The 13,960-nt window shown below is 41.2% G+C and overlaps 1 long non-coding RNA gene across 3 annotated transcripts in view; it reads right to left on the reverse strand.

The window, feature by feature from the left end:
• LOC134734122 (uncharacterized) overlaps positions 1–13,960 on the reverse strand; it is a 194,889-nt gene that overhangs the window by 108,798 nt on the left and 72,131 nt on the right. For all 3 annotated transcript variants that reach the window (XR_010117485.1, XR_010117484.1, XR_010117486.1), the window contains one exon: positions 6,852–6,996. This is a non-coding gene — a long non-coding RNA (uncharacterized lncRNA). The remainder of the gene's footprint in view (positions 1–6,851; positions 6,997–13,960) is intronic.

A 13,960-nucleotide genomic window follows, 5' to 3' on the forward strand; every position in this document is an offset into this window, starting at 1 on the left:
CAGAGAAGATTTCCCTAGCTTGCCAGAGAAATTCCCTCTTTCTCCGTCATTCTTCCTCTATACGCAAGGTTGGCACAGATCAATCCTAAAATTCCATTCACCATGACTTCCAAAAGCAAGTAGGCTTCTTGCTTTTAAAGCCTGGGATGTCCTACCTTCTCAGAGTTCCCTAGGTGAACACATAATCAAAGCCCCACTGTCAGCCTCCCTGCACTGGAGGGACCCTTGATTTACTGCATATGTACATTTGGGTGTGGTCACTTTATGTTATCATAAAGATAAGTCTCTCCTAAGTGAACAGACACCCATCTTTTCTTGCACAAGTGTACCTTTTTTCTTAGCCTCCCTCCCTTTCTCTGTATTTGGTGTCTTTATGGACTTGTGCCAGTTTATAGGCAGTGATTTAATTTTTCCACCCCATGAACGGCTGAAGCCAGTGTTACAGTCCTCTTGCTGCAGACAAGATGCCTACTTTCCTCCCAGCTTCCTGTTTACCCTGCTTCGAGGAGCACCGAGGCCCAAGATTTTGTCTGAAATTCATTTTCTCCAAGATGCAAAAGCTGTTATTAATAACCTCCATTTGTTTGCCTATGACCTTGGTAAGCATGAATGTAGCAGGTACAAATGGTACCCACTCCTCTGAGCGCTTGGTACTCACTTAACAAATCCCTGTCTCCCTGATAGAAAGGATGCTGTCTCATCAGAAAATTGCCCTACATACTATGCACGCAGCTCCCATTCCTTCTTAAGGAACCTCACTCCTGTGGACAAGAAAGAAGGGGGCTTGCTTATGCACATAGTGAATGTCCAGGGTCTGACATATAACAACACTTTTTTCTCCTCAGCTTTTACTTTAGGTTCAGGGTGTATGTGCAGGTTTGTTACATGGGAAAATTGCATGTTACTGGGGTTTGGAGTACAAATGATTTCATCACCCAGGTAGTAAGCATGGTACTTGACAGCTAGTTTTCTAACCCTCACCATCTTCCCACCCTTCTCCTTCAATTAGTCCCCAGTGTCTATGGTTCCCATCTTTATATCCATGTGTACTTAATGTTTAGCTCCCACTTATAAAGTGAGAACATGCAGTTTTTGGTTTTCTGATCCTGCATAATGGCCTCCAGCTGCATCCATGTGCCTGCAAAGGACATGATTTTGGTTTTTTTATGGCTGCATAGTATTCCATGGTATGTATGTACCATATTTTCTTTATCCAATTCACTGTTGGGCACCTAGGTTGATTCTATATCTTTGTTATTGTGATTAGTGCTATAATGAACATATGGGCACGTGTATTTTTAGTAGAATGATTTCTATTCCTTCGGATATATACCCAGAAATGGGATTGCTAGGTCGAATGGTAGTTCTAAGTTCTTTGAGAAATCTCCACACTGCTTTCCACAGTAGTTGAACTTGTTTACATTCCTTCCAGCAGTGTATAAGCATTCCCTATTCTCTACAACTTCTCCAGCATCTGTGATTTTTTTTACTTTTTAATAGCCATTCCGACCAATGTGAGATGGTATCTCATTGTGATTTTGGTTTGCATTTCTGCAATGATTAGTAATGTTGAGCAGTTTTTATATGCTTGTTGGCCACCTGTATGCCTTCTTTTGAGAAGTGTTCCATGTCCTTTGCCCATTTTTTAATGGGGTTGTTTGTTTGCTACATAACATTTCTACAGTTGCTTTTGGCAAGAGTGATGGCTCAAGATTGCTATCTTTACAAAGTAGCTACATTTTAAATTAACATTCTGAAGATGAGCTGACATCTAAAAAGACAGGAGAATAGTTTAATAGGAACCCATCTGATAAGGAAATTTGGATGGGCTGTTTAATGGATCCAACATGCTTCAAAATAATTCCCTTCACATTGACAACCACCATCACAACCACACCTTTGAACTACTCAGTGTTTGATGTACGTTATCTCATTTAAATCTCACAACAATCCTGATGAGGTTTTACTGGAAGTAAGTATTATTACTTCCATCTTACAGATGAGGAAACTAAAACTCAGAGATCTTGTGTGAACTTGACCAAGGTCACACAGTTGTTAAGTAGCAAATTTGAATGTGTTTGCTCTTGCTTTTCTAGTTCTTTTAATTGTGATGTTAGGGTGTCAATTTTGGATCTTTCCTGCTTTCTCTTGTGGGCATTTAGTGCTATAAATTTCCCTTTACACACTGCTTTGAATGTGTCCCAGAGATTCTGGTATGTTGTGTCTTTGTTCTCGTTGGTTTCAAAGAACATCTTTATTTCTGCCTTCATTTCATTATGTACCCAATAGTCATTCAGGAGCAGGTTGTTCAGTTTCCACGTAGTTGAGCGGTTTTGAGTGAGTTTCTTAATCCTGAGTTCTAGTTTGATTGCACTGTGGTCTGAGAGACAGTTTGTTATAATTTCTGTTCTTTTACATTTGCTGAGGAGAGCTTTACTTCCAACTATGTGGTCAATTTTGGAATAGGTGTGGTGTGGTGCTGAAAAAAATGTATATTCTGTTGACTTGGGGTGGAGAGTTCTGTAGATGTCTATTAGGTCCACTTTATGTAGAGCTGAGTTCAATTCCTGGATATCCTTGTTAACTTTCTGTCTCGTTGATCTGTCTAATGCTGACAGTGGGGTGTTAAAATCTCCCATTATTATTGTGTGGGAGTTTAAGTCCCTTTGTAGGTCACTGAGGACTTGCTTTATGAATCTGGGTGCTCCTGTGTTGGGTGCATATATATTTAGGATAGTTAGCTCTTCTTGTTGAATTGATCCCTTTACCATTATGTAATGGCCTTCTTTGTCTCTTTTGATCTTTGTTGGTTTAAAGTCTATTTTATCAGAGACTAGGATTGCAACCCCTGCCTTTTTTTGTTTTCCAGTTGCTTGATAGATCTTCCTCCATCCCTTTATTTTGAGTCTATGTGTGTCTCTGCATGTGAGATGGGTTTCCTGAATACAGCACACTGATGGGTCCTGACTCCTCATCCAGTTTGCCAGTCTGTGTCTTTTGATTGGAGCATTTAGCCCATTTACATTTAACGTTAATATTGTTATGTGTGAATCTGATCCTGTCATTATGATGTTAGTTGGTTATTTTGCTCGTTAGTTGCTATAGTTTCTTCCTAGCCTCGATGGTCTTTACAATTTGGCATGTTTTTGCAGGGGCTGGTACCAGTTGTTCCTTTCCATGTTTAGTGCTTCCTTCAGGAGCTCTTTTAGGGCAGGCCTGGTGGTGACAAAATCACTCAGCGTTTGCTTGTCTGTAAAGTATTTTATTTCTCCTTCACTTATGAAGCTTAGTTTGGCGGGATAGGAAATTCTGGGTTGAAAATTCTTTTCTTTAAGAATGTTGAATATCGGCCCCCACTCTCTTCTGGCTTGTAGAGTTTCTGCTGAGAGATCAGCTGTTAGTCTGATGGGCTTCCCTTTGTGGGTAACCCGACCTTTCTCTCTGGCTGCCCTTAACATTTTTTCCTTCATTTCAACTTTGGTGAATCTGACAATTATGTGTCTTGGAGTTGCTCTTCTCGAGGAGTATCTTTGTGGCATTCTCTGTATTTCCTGAATCTGAATGCTGGCCTGCCTTGCTAGATTGGGGAAGTTCTCCTGGATAATATCTTGCAGAGTGTTTTCCAACTTGGTTCCATTCTCCCCATCATTTTCAGGTATACCAATCAGACGTAGGTTTGGTCTTTTCACATAGTCCCAAATTTCTTGGAGGCTTTGTTCATTTCTTTTTATTCTTTTTTCTCTAAACTTCCCTTCTCAAATTTAGGATTTGATCCAAAGCACAACAAAGCGAGATACTAGACATTAGCAATCAGAACAGAGATTTCTCTGAAACTCTGAAGTGGAATAAAGAGCTTCCTGTCTAACCCCAGCAACTATCACACTAAGAAAACAAATCTTAAAAACATCTCTCAGAGTAATATGAAAAATACAAGATTAGGAATCATAAGATCTGGGTCTTAATCCCTACTTTACTACTTTCAAGCTGAATGATCAGGGACGATTTATTGATCACTGCTGAGCATTGGTTTTCTCATCTAACATGGAAATTACAGGGCTATTGTGAGTAATTATGTTTTAACTGTTAATCTCTACAAAAATGTAGTTTGACCACACGCATTTCCAAACAGTCTCATCACCAGATCCTGGGAAGAACCTGGCTTCTCTACTCAAGTCAAGTTGGACAGCCATGGCTGAGGCTGTCCAAAGACAATGTTCTCTTTCTCATAACATCAGCGATGACACAGGGAAAGCGAGCATGTCAGGCCATGGGGCTGCTTCTCTAATAGGCTGGCCACATTTGGAACATAGGTCTGGGCCTCTTCTGGCCAGTAACCACAAGGACAGGACGAACAGATGCAAGGGCATGCCTCCAAGTGGCTGGCCAGCACCCGGGGGCTTTGGAACACTGTGGTTAATCTCAGGCCCTTGCAGGAGGGAAAAGTCCCAGCTCCCAAGTTAGTCGCTTCCACAAAAGTAAACCAAAATGAGTCATGTGAAGATGGAGAAACCACCAGAGACAGCTTTCCATGTAAGGATCACAGTAAAGAATAAAAGCCAGCAATGGGAGAACTCTAAGCACTTGGATGGCTGATGTTTCCTTCTTAGTGAGTCAGTATGTGAGATGTGTGGCCAGACACGAGCATGGGCATGTGTGTGTGTGCAGTGAGGGAAATCTGTGTGTATTCTTCTGCCTCCTCTGTGGCTGGTTTGCCAGCTGCTGCTCAACATCATTCAAGTGGATTGGAAACTTATACAGTAGTATTATTAGAGGGTGACCCTGGTTCTTTTTGGTATTACAAAATTGCGCTTTAAAAAGCTTTTCTTGCTTTGACTCTGAGAGGGGGCATGGAGTGGGGTCCATATATTCTCCCTGTGCACGTATGCACGTAAATATGAGTGGATAAGCAAGGACAGCCAGAGCTCTTGAAAGCAAATGTCTCAGTAGATGGGCTGGAAGATGAAATTGAGGAAATAGTCCCAAATATAATGAAGAAAGGATGGAAATTATGAGGGAAAAGTTGAAAGAAATGTAGGATCAATTCACAAAGTCCAACATCCATCTAGCAGGATTCCAGAAAAAAAAAAGTGAAGATGAGGGGAAACATTATCAAAGGAAAGACAAGAATTTCAGACTGGAAGGACCCACCGAAGATTGAGCAAAAAGAGTAAAAAGGGACCCATATACACTGTGATACAATTTAGAAATATAAAAAGAATATTCTCAGTGATTTCAGAAAGTAGATATTGTAGAAAAATAAGAATTAGCCCAAGCTTTGCCTTCTTGTCAGTAATTTTGGATGCCAGAAGAGTAACCTAGTGAAGCAATTGATGCCTTTGTAGTACCAAGGGAATTTGATTTTCCATTTAGAATCATCAACCCCAGTCAAACCATTCAAATGTCAGAGCAAATAGTTTTTCAGAACCACACTACTTGATTCTTCAGTAAATAATACTTATACAGTTATATTATAAAAATTCATTATTGATTTTTGTTCTTCAGAATTAACCTATAGACAAAACGAAGGTTCAACTGTTTATCCCCCTATTCTGAAAGATTACCTGTGTGCACACCCAAGTAAGATAAAAGAGGAATCCAAGAAAAAGAAAGTCATAGGATCCAAGAAACATTAGAAATAATTTAAGGATGTAATTAAAATTTTAGAAAAATATGATGGTAACTGTGGTACATACCTAGAAGACGATGAGACAAAATTAGGTCATTCAAAATGGTATGCTTAAGAATCTGGATGATCTTCATGATATGGTAAACAGGATGTATGTTTCTATTGTCAATTACTTTAAAAATGAAAAGCAAATAGAAGCCCCAGAATAAAACAAAAATCAGAATTAGAAGCAACCTAAATTAGGACATAGTTTTGGAAAACTGATTAGGGTAGGAAAAGAGAATTCATTTTCTTTTGCATTGCCTGGGATTATTTATTTCTTACTTGATTCTTCAGTAAATAATTTTTATATATTCACAAGATTGACATTGGGGAAGAAACTGTGTATTGGTTTTCAATATTTAGAATCAATCTTTAGACAAAGCAGGGAAGACTTAACTATGGTTTCAGAGTAGAATATAATTATTACAAACCCAGTAAATACAAAAGAGAATCCAGGAAAGGCAGAAGTTAGAAGGTGAAGGAAGTAGGAAGGGTGGAGGGGAAAATGGGGTAATGAGTTCCTCATTTTTCTTGTGAGGAATCAAGTGGAATACAGTCTAAAATTAAGAAGATGGAAAGACACAGAGGCAGTGGAGGATAACACACATCCTCATGTAGCAGGAGTCAATAAATACTGTTGAAAGTTGATAAATCAAAAAAGAGAGGTATAAGCATATTACTCGGTATTTTGTGGCAACCACCCAAAGAACTGAAACCAGAACTGGTTAAAGTTGGTTGCCATTGGGAGTGGGATGGAGTGAGGACAGGGAGAAGGAGACTTTTCACAGTATTCTGTCCTATTTGAGTGTAACTTCCATCACATGTGGGCATTACTTTTAAAATAAAACTGGAAAGAAGAATAAGATTACCAAGGGTTGACATTGGGGAAGAAACAGAAGCTCTTATATCCTGTTTGCCAGACTGAAAACTGAATTGGTCCAAGCTTTTTTAAAAAAAGTCATGAAATGCTGAGAAAACTTGAAGTCATGTGTGTGCCTTTAGGAGTTCTATTTTAAGTAAGACATGGAAGTTTTAATACACTTAATACACTTATGCTGCAAACTGGGAAGTGCTAGGGAACCCACGTCCTCTCCATCAGCCTGGCTGGAGCCATCTGAGACAAGCATCTATTTGTGGCAGAAATCTTATACAGCAGGAGCTTGAGAGTGACTCTGTCACTTACCTCATGGATGCACAAACTCCTGAGAAGAGGAGCAGGAGGGAGTGGCAGCAGCCTTTCCTGAAGAAATGAGGGGTGCCTTCTCTCAAAACTTCATGGCAGGCCACAATTTTGTCTTACACCATATTGTCACAGGAAGAAATGCTGCCTGTGGAGACACAAGAATAGGACACAAACCAAACAGGAAAATCCCAATGAGACCGGGGATCCCTGGATGGGATCCTCTTTTGCAACCCTCAAAGGCAAAGCACTTTGCAGGCAGTAGGCATTTATATTAGTGTGCTAGGGCTGCCATAACAGAATAGCATACACTGGGGGGCTTACACAACAAATATTTATTTTCATACAGTCCTGGAGGCTCAAGTTTGAGATAAAGGTGCACCAGGATTGGTTTCTGGGGAGGTCTCTCTTCCTGGCATGCAGACAGCCACCTTCTTGGTGTGTCATCACATGACTTTTTCTCTGTGTATACAGCTAACCTTGATTACCTTCTTGAAGGCGTTATCTCCAAATGTAGTCATATTGGTAGTTAGGGCTTCAACATATGAATTTGGAGGTGACACAATTCAGTCCATAATAGTATGGAATAAGCACCTATGGTTATTGAATAATGAATGCTCTGACTGCTTTCCTGGATACATGGGGGCCCTAATTTTTATGCCACACAATGGAGGCTGTAAGGAGAAAGAAACTCTCCTTGTTCACACCCATCTTATCCCTCCTCAAGGTGGATGTCATTGCTAATATGATTGCCCTGCCAAGGTCGTCAAGAGAGCAGTTTTTACAGTGTCCCTATGAGGTGTCAGGGACTTGCTCATCCATCACTCAGCAAACATCCACATGTCCATAACCAGCTACTGCCCCCTTCACACCTGCCCCCACATTGGGATCTGGCTCATTCCCTCTATCTCTGTCACTACCAGCTATGGTCTGAATTTTTGTGTCCCCTTGCTCCACAGATTAATATGTTGAATCCTAATTTCTGACTCGATAGTATTAGGAGATGGGACCTTTGAGAAGTGATTAGGTTATAAGGATGGAGCCCTCATGGATGGGATTAATGGAAAGAAAGAAAAAGAAAGGAAGAAAGGAAGGAAAGAAGAAGGAAGGAAGGAAGGCAGGCAGGAAGGAAGGGAGAGACAGAGAGAGAGAGAGAGAGAAAGTAAGAAAGAAAGAAAGAAAGAAAGAAAGAAAGAAAGAAAGAAAGAAAGAAAGAAAGAAAGAAAGAAAGAAAGAAAGAAAGAGAGAGAGAAAGAAAGAAGGAAAGAAAAGAAAAAGAAAGAAAAAGAAAAGAAGAAGAAGAAGAAAAGAAAGAAAGAAAGAAAAGAAAGAAAGAAAGAAAGAAAGAAAGAAAGAAAGAAAGAAAGAAAGAAAGAAAGAGCTCCAGAGAGCTGACTTGCCCTTCTACTACCTGAGGACATAGCAAGAAGGCATCATCTATGATCCAGGAAGTGGGCCCTCACCAGACACCAAATCTGCTGGTGCTTTGATCTTGAGCTTACCAGTCTTCAGAACTGTGGGCAACAAATTTCTGTTGTTTAAAAGCTACCCAGTTTAAGGTATGTTTGTTATAGTCGCCCAAACAGACCAAAATGCTGTTTCTCTCTCTAACCAAGGGGTAATGAGAGGCTGAGATCTGTATTCATTTTTAGGAGTAAATAATGGGGGCTCCACTTTGGTTTCTAGCCTTAATTGTATGCTCTCTGGAGGAGAAGAAAATGGGGATGGACAGAGATGTAGAATAGGTATTGTACACATTCTGCAAAAAAATAGCAGCCTTTGTTTTCCATTTGCTGTCTTCTCTCTGTCCTTCCCTCTGTCCTCAGAGAAAAGAGGCCTCACAGGCAAGAAGAACCTGAGAACACAGATGCTCCCAGGGTCCCTGGAACAATGCCATCAAAATCTAGTGTACATCTGTAACAAAGACAATTTATTGTTCCAAGAGTCTGCATGTTTCATCTGATAGTCATATAAACATAAGGAAGCTCTGGCCTCAAGCTACAAGTGCATTTGCTCACTGAGTGCCTGACTGGAGGACAGACTGTGCTTCCTGAACAAACCAGAACCATATAAAAACAATCCTCCCTGAGTACATAGGACCCAAAGTGATTTCTCAGGATGCTCATTTCCTTTCACAAGTAGTCCTAGGTAGTATGTCTTATATTCAGAGCAGTCCTGGTACTCTCCTGGAACACCACAGCTCAACATCCTTTCGGTTTCACTGTCCAGAGGCCTAGCATGCTCATTTCCTCTCTAAATCCCTTGACTCTCAAAAATACCCCTAACACATTTACAGTTTACAAAGTATTTTCACATGTCATTTAATTCTCGCAAGTACTCTGTGAGATGACACAGACTCAGTCATTCATTTATTCAGCAAGCACTAAACAAGGGCTAGGTACCATGCCAGACCCTGGGGAGACAGAACAGGCTAAGATGTGCTGCCCACACTTGAGGAGCTCACAGACCACCAAGGGAAACAGACAATGCCCAGGCCTAGCTGCCATGGCAGGAGGGCACCACAACTTAAGAGAGCACAGAGGGAGCCCATTCTGGCTCAGGAGAACCAGGGAGGTTTCCTGAGGAATATGGTCTCATTCCTGATGGGAGAGTCAGAGCTGAGCAGGCAAAGAAGGGGACCAAAGGAATGCCAGGCAAGCAGGAGGGCATTCAAGTTATAAAAGAGAAAGTGTGGCCCAAGTGTGGTGCTTTGAGCAGCTGAGTATGGCTTGAAGTAGACTGTGAAGTGTGGGAGGGGAGGTGAACAGGAGATAAATCCAGAGAGGAACTCAGGGCCACATCACAGGTGAGTATATTTCAGGACATGATAAGGAAATAGGATTTTTACCCTAGGGAAATAAATAGGTAATTGCTAAGGGTTTTAAGTAAGGCAGGTACATGGATGAGCTGTGCAGTTTAGAAAGAGTAATCAGGATGGCGAGGTGCAGTGGCTCACGCCTGTAATCTCAGCACTTTGGGAGGCCAAGGCAGGCTGATCACTTGAGGTCAGGAGTTCAAGACCAGCCTGGCCAAAATGGTGAAATCTTGTCTCTACTAGAAATACAAAAATTAGCCAGGCGTGGTGGCACACACCTGTAATCCCAGCTACTCGGGAGGCTGAGGCAGGAGAATCACTTGAACCTGGAAGGTGGAGGTTGCAGTGAGCCAAGATTACATCACCGCACTCCAGCCTGGGGGATACAGCGAGACTCCATCTCAAAAAAAAAAAAGAGTAATCAGCCAGTGCAGATGCTGGACTGAGGGGATAAGCCAGGAAGATCCTGAGTGGTCCAGGAGAGAGAAGAGATTTTCATTCAGAGCAGTGGGAATGGGGATGGGGAGTAGGGATGGTTCAGGATATATTTAAGAGGACATACAGGACTTGTGACTGGATGACTGTGAGAGGTGTAGGGGAAGCTGGGGCAAACATCCAGATTTCTGTTTGGGCCCATGAGTAGATGATGGTGCTGTTCACCTAAGTAGGATGAGGAAGAGGAACAGGTTTGGGAAGAAAGTGAACAGATTGATTGGGCATGCTGAGTTCTAGGGACATATAAATCCCAAACAGAGATGTTTGGGGAAGTTTGGGTTCAGGGCTCGGCAACTCAAGGGAGAGGTCTGGCTTGGTGATATGGATTTAGGGGACTCTGGCATAGTAGCTGTAGATGGTGTCACAGAAGTATATGAGGTCTCCCAAGGGGAGGATGCAGAAGCCTGATGTCATTAGACAGATGAAGGGACTGAGGCTGCCTGAAGATCTCATAGCTGGTCCATGGCAGAGCTGGTCTGGAGCCAGGTCTTCTGACTCCAAGCCCAGTGCCCTATCTGCCACACAAAAGTCTAGCCAAGGACTCCTGGATATGAGCCTGGGCTGTACCTGGAAGCCAACAGGTTTTACCTCTGTTGTTTCCTTGTTTTATCTAATAGGAAGTAGCCCTTGAGCAGTGGCCAAGAAGCGCTTCATCAGGTTGCTCTTGGTAGGCTGCAAGGGTGAGTGGAGGAGTAGTCTAAATACCTACTGGGGAGATACCCTTGGGTGAGACAAGGCAGAAAATGCTCACACTTGCCACCATGTTCACCCTATCATTCAATCCTTACATCTGCTCTTCCTGGGTCACTCACCTTCCTGCTTACTTCCCTAGACTCTGCTCACATCAGGTTCTTTGCTTCACCTCCCCTCTCCATCAAAATCTTCTTGTTTTAGTCCCATCCCACCTCCACTCTATAGTTCTCTGCTAGACCATGAGATAAAGCAAGTCCTGCTAAGATGAGCACTAATCAGTTAATGAGAAATCCATCCCATGGTACCCACTCCTTTTAACCAGAATTCTTGGAGACATGTAAGTAGCATTGCTAAAGGCAATAATTTGAAGCAACTTGGCCAATTATTGAGGAAAGGATAGGTATATAGGCAGGAGAGGAAGCAAGAGAGAAAGTTGAGGCCAGATCACCATCGGTATGTTTCATATTACATTAACATGTTTGGATTTGAGTTCATTCAACATGGTGATGCAGTGGCCTGCTGGTTAAGGCCCTCCTTGTCATGACAGTTGACATTCTATTTCAACACCTGGTAAACAATAGGTGTGCCCTTCTGTACACACACACCGTAAGCATCTCTTGTCTCCTCATCTGCAATACAACAGAACAGAGACAGGGTGATTTCTCAAATCAAGGCCACAGGTCCCAAATGTTTTCCTCAAATTCTGTGAGTGATCTCATTGGTAGAACCAGTGCCAGGCCAGGCTAGAAATCCAATCAGAACCAACGTTTACTAAGGGGTGAATTAAGAAGGAATCCCTTGGGTGAGGGAGGGTTTTTCTCCCTTGGCAAAATATGATTTGCTGTTTTCAAGTTAACGAAAAGAAGGGGGGAAAAAAAAATAACAACTGAAAGATCTTTTAAAGGAAGTACAAACTTGGACAGACCAAGGAACACTTACGAAACAGCCTGCCCTGCTGTCTGGTTCCAGCCTTGCAAGACTTAAGCCACAGTGACCCCAGGGTCACGGAAAGAAGCAGCCCGCTGGGGTTAGGGTTTGAGGAGGAGGAATGTTGTCCAGCACATGTGGTGCAGGGCGGCAGGTTTATCTCATGGGCTCAAGATTCTACAGTAAGCCCCAGGGCATATTGACTGCCTGCCTGGGTAGACGTCGGGCCACCCAGTGCTCTGCTGTGACTCTGGATGATGGGTTGGCTGCAGATGGTGGGGCGAGCCCAGCTGGCCTTGCAGCTACAGACAGGAAATGCCAGAGCACTGGGGATTGGGCATCATGGAGTTCATGAAATCACATGCCTTCCAGCTGTAAGGTTGTCCAGTCTCACTCCCACCAGTTGATGTCTGAATTCCCTTAGCAACATTCTTACCAAGTGATCATTAAGCCAGTACTTGAATAGCCCCCATGACAGAAACTTTTATCCTTCAAGAAAGTCAGTTTTGTCTTTGGATAGTTCTGGCTGGATGGGATAGGAGTTACTAAATCCCTCCGTTACTTCAACTGCCTGGTGGGGGATGGTTCTCTGCACTCACACAGAGACATTTCTGCCCATCCCAAGTGGCAGGAGTTGGTCTGAACACCTACGTCTGCCAGAAGGCACATGAGACTAGTCACCCTACATCTCCAAGCACAGGTGACAGGGGCATTTTGAACTGCATGTCACAGGAAGAGGTCTGCTTTGTTTACCTCTGAATCTTCAGCAGCTGCCCCATGACTGACACTAGAAAAACTAGATAAATATTTCCAAAAGATGAATTTATGAACAAGCCTAAGGTTTTGCCATTTATCTCATCAAGAAACAGAATTTGGATTTACAAAGTCAAATGTGATTTTAAAGGGCATTCAAGACTCAACAAAGTCATTCTAACCACTCCTCCCTTAACCCAGTGCACGCCACCTAGGGTAAGAGCCAAATTTTATGCTGTGCTTTTGCAACGGGTCTCTACTTGAAGAGATATACTATCTCCTTTATCATATTGTAAATTCCTCCAGGAAGTTTCACCAGAAAGTTATTCTGACTTATTGTATAACTTCCAAAGTTATACAGTGCTGGGCAGACGTTGAGTAGTAAAACTGTTCCATACTTGGTCTATACTAGGTACCCACAAATATTTATTGAATGAATGAATGAATGAATGGCAGAGGGAAAGGCTTTGTTGTTGTTTTGTAAAAGTACAGAAGTCAGATTATCCAAACTTTACTTCTTACAAACATAAACATGCATATATGCACACACACATTCCTTTCCTTCTCTTAACTGAATAATTCTTGGAGTGTTTTGACTATTCCCAAACTTATTTTTCAAAAATAAATATTTCCACCATTTCACTAAAATTCACCTACAATATTTTTTGGCCATTAATCATAGACCCTGGGTTTTATTTGTAGATAATAGTAAAAATTAATAATTAAGAATGTACATATTATAAACTGTAAAATAAGAACTAAAGTAACACAGTAAAGATTATGGATAATAAATATTATTATCCATAAATATTATCCATAATTCTTTATTGTGTTACTTTAGTCCTTATTTTACATTTTATAGTATAAACAGTAGAGGAGATAAATAGAATACTTTTTAAAATACTGAATTAGTCCAAAAGAAGGTAGAAAAAGAAGAAAAATAGAACAAAAAACAGATGAGACGTAGAAAACAAATACCAAGATGCTAGATTTAAACTGAACCATCTCAATAATCATATCAAATGTAAATGGTCTAACCATCCCAATTAAAAGAAAGATGTCCAGATTTTATTAAAAATAAGCAAAAAGCAAGACCCAAATAAATACTACCAATAAGAAACCCACTTTAAGTAAAAAGACACAAATAAGTGAAAAGCAAAAGGATATAAACGGTAATCTTAAGAAAGCTGTAGTGGCTATATTAATATCAGAAAAAGCAGATTTCAGAGCAAAAAATATATAGCCAGGGATAAAGCTGTTTCCCATTTAGTAAAAATAAAGGTGCTAAATTATCAAGAGGACATGGGATAGGAATCATAAATGTTTATATTTGTAACAACTAACCTTCAAAATACATGAAACAAAATATGGAAAAATTGCAAGGATAAATTAACAGATACATGATTATAATAAAATATTTTAACACTTC

The sequence above is a fragment of the Symphalangus syndactylus genome, chromosome 12, assembly GCF_028878055.3.
Source record: "Symphalangus syndactylus isolate Jambi chromosome 12, NHGRI_mSymSyn1-v2.1_pri, whole genome shotgun sequence".
NCBI classification, from domain to species: Eukaryota; Metazoa; Chordata; class Mammalia; order Primates; family Hylobatidae; genus Symphalangus; species Symphalangus syndactylus.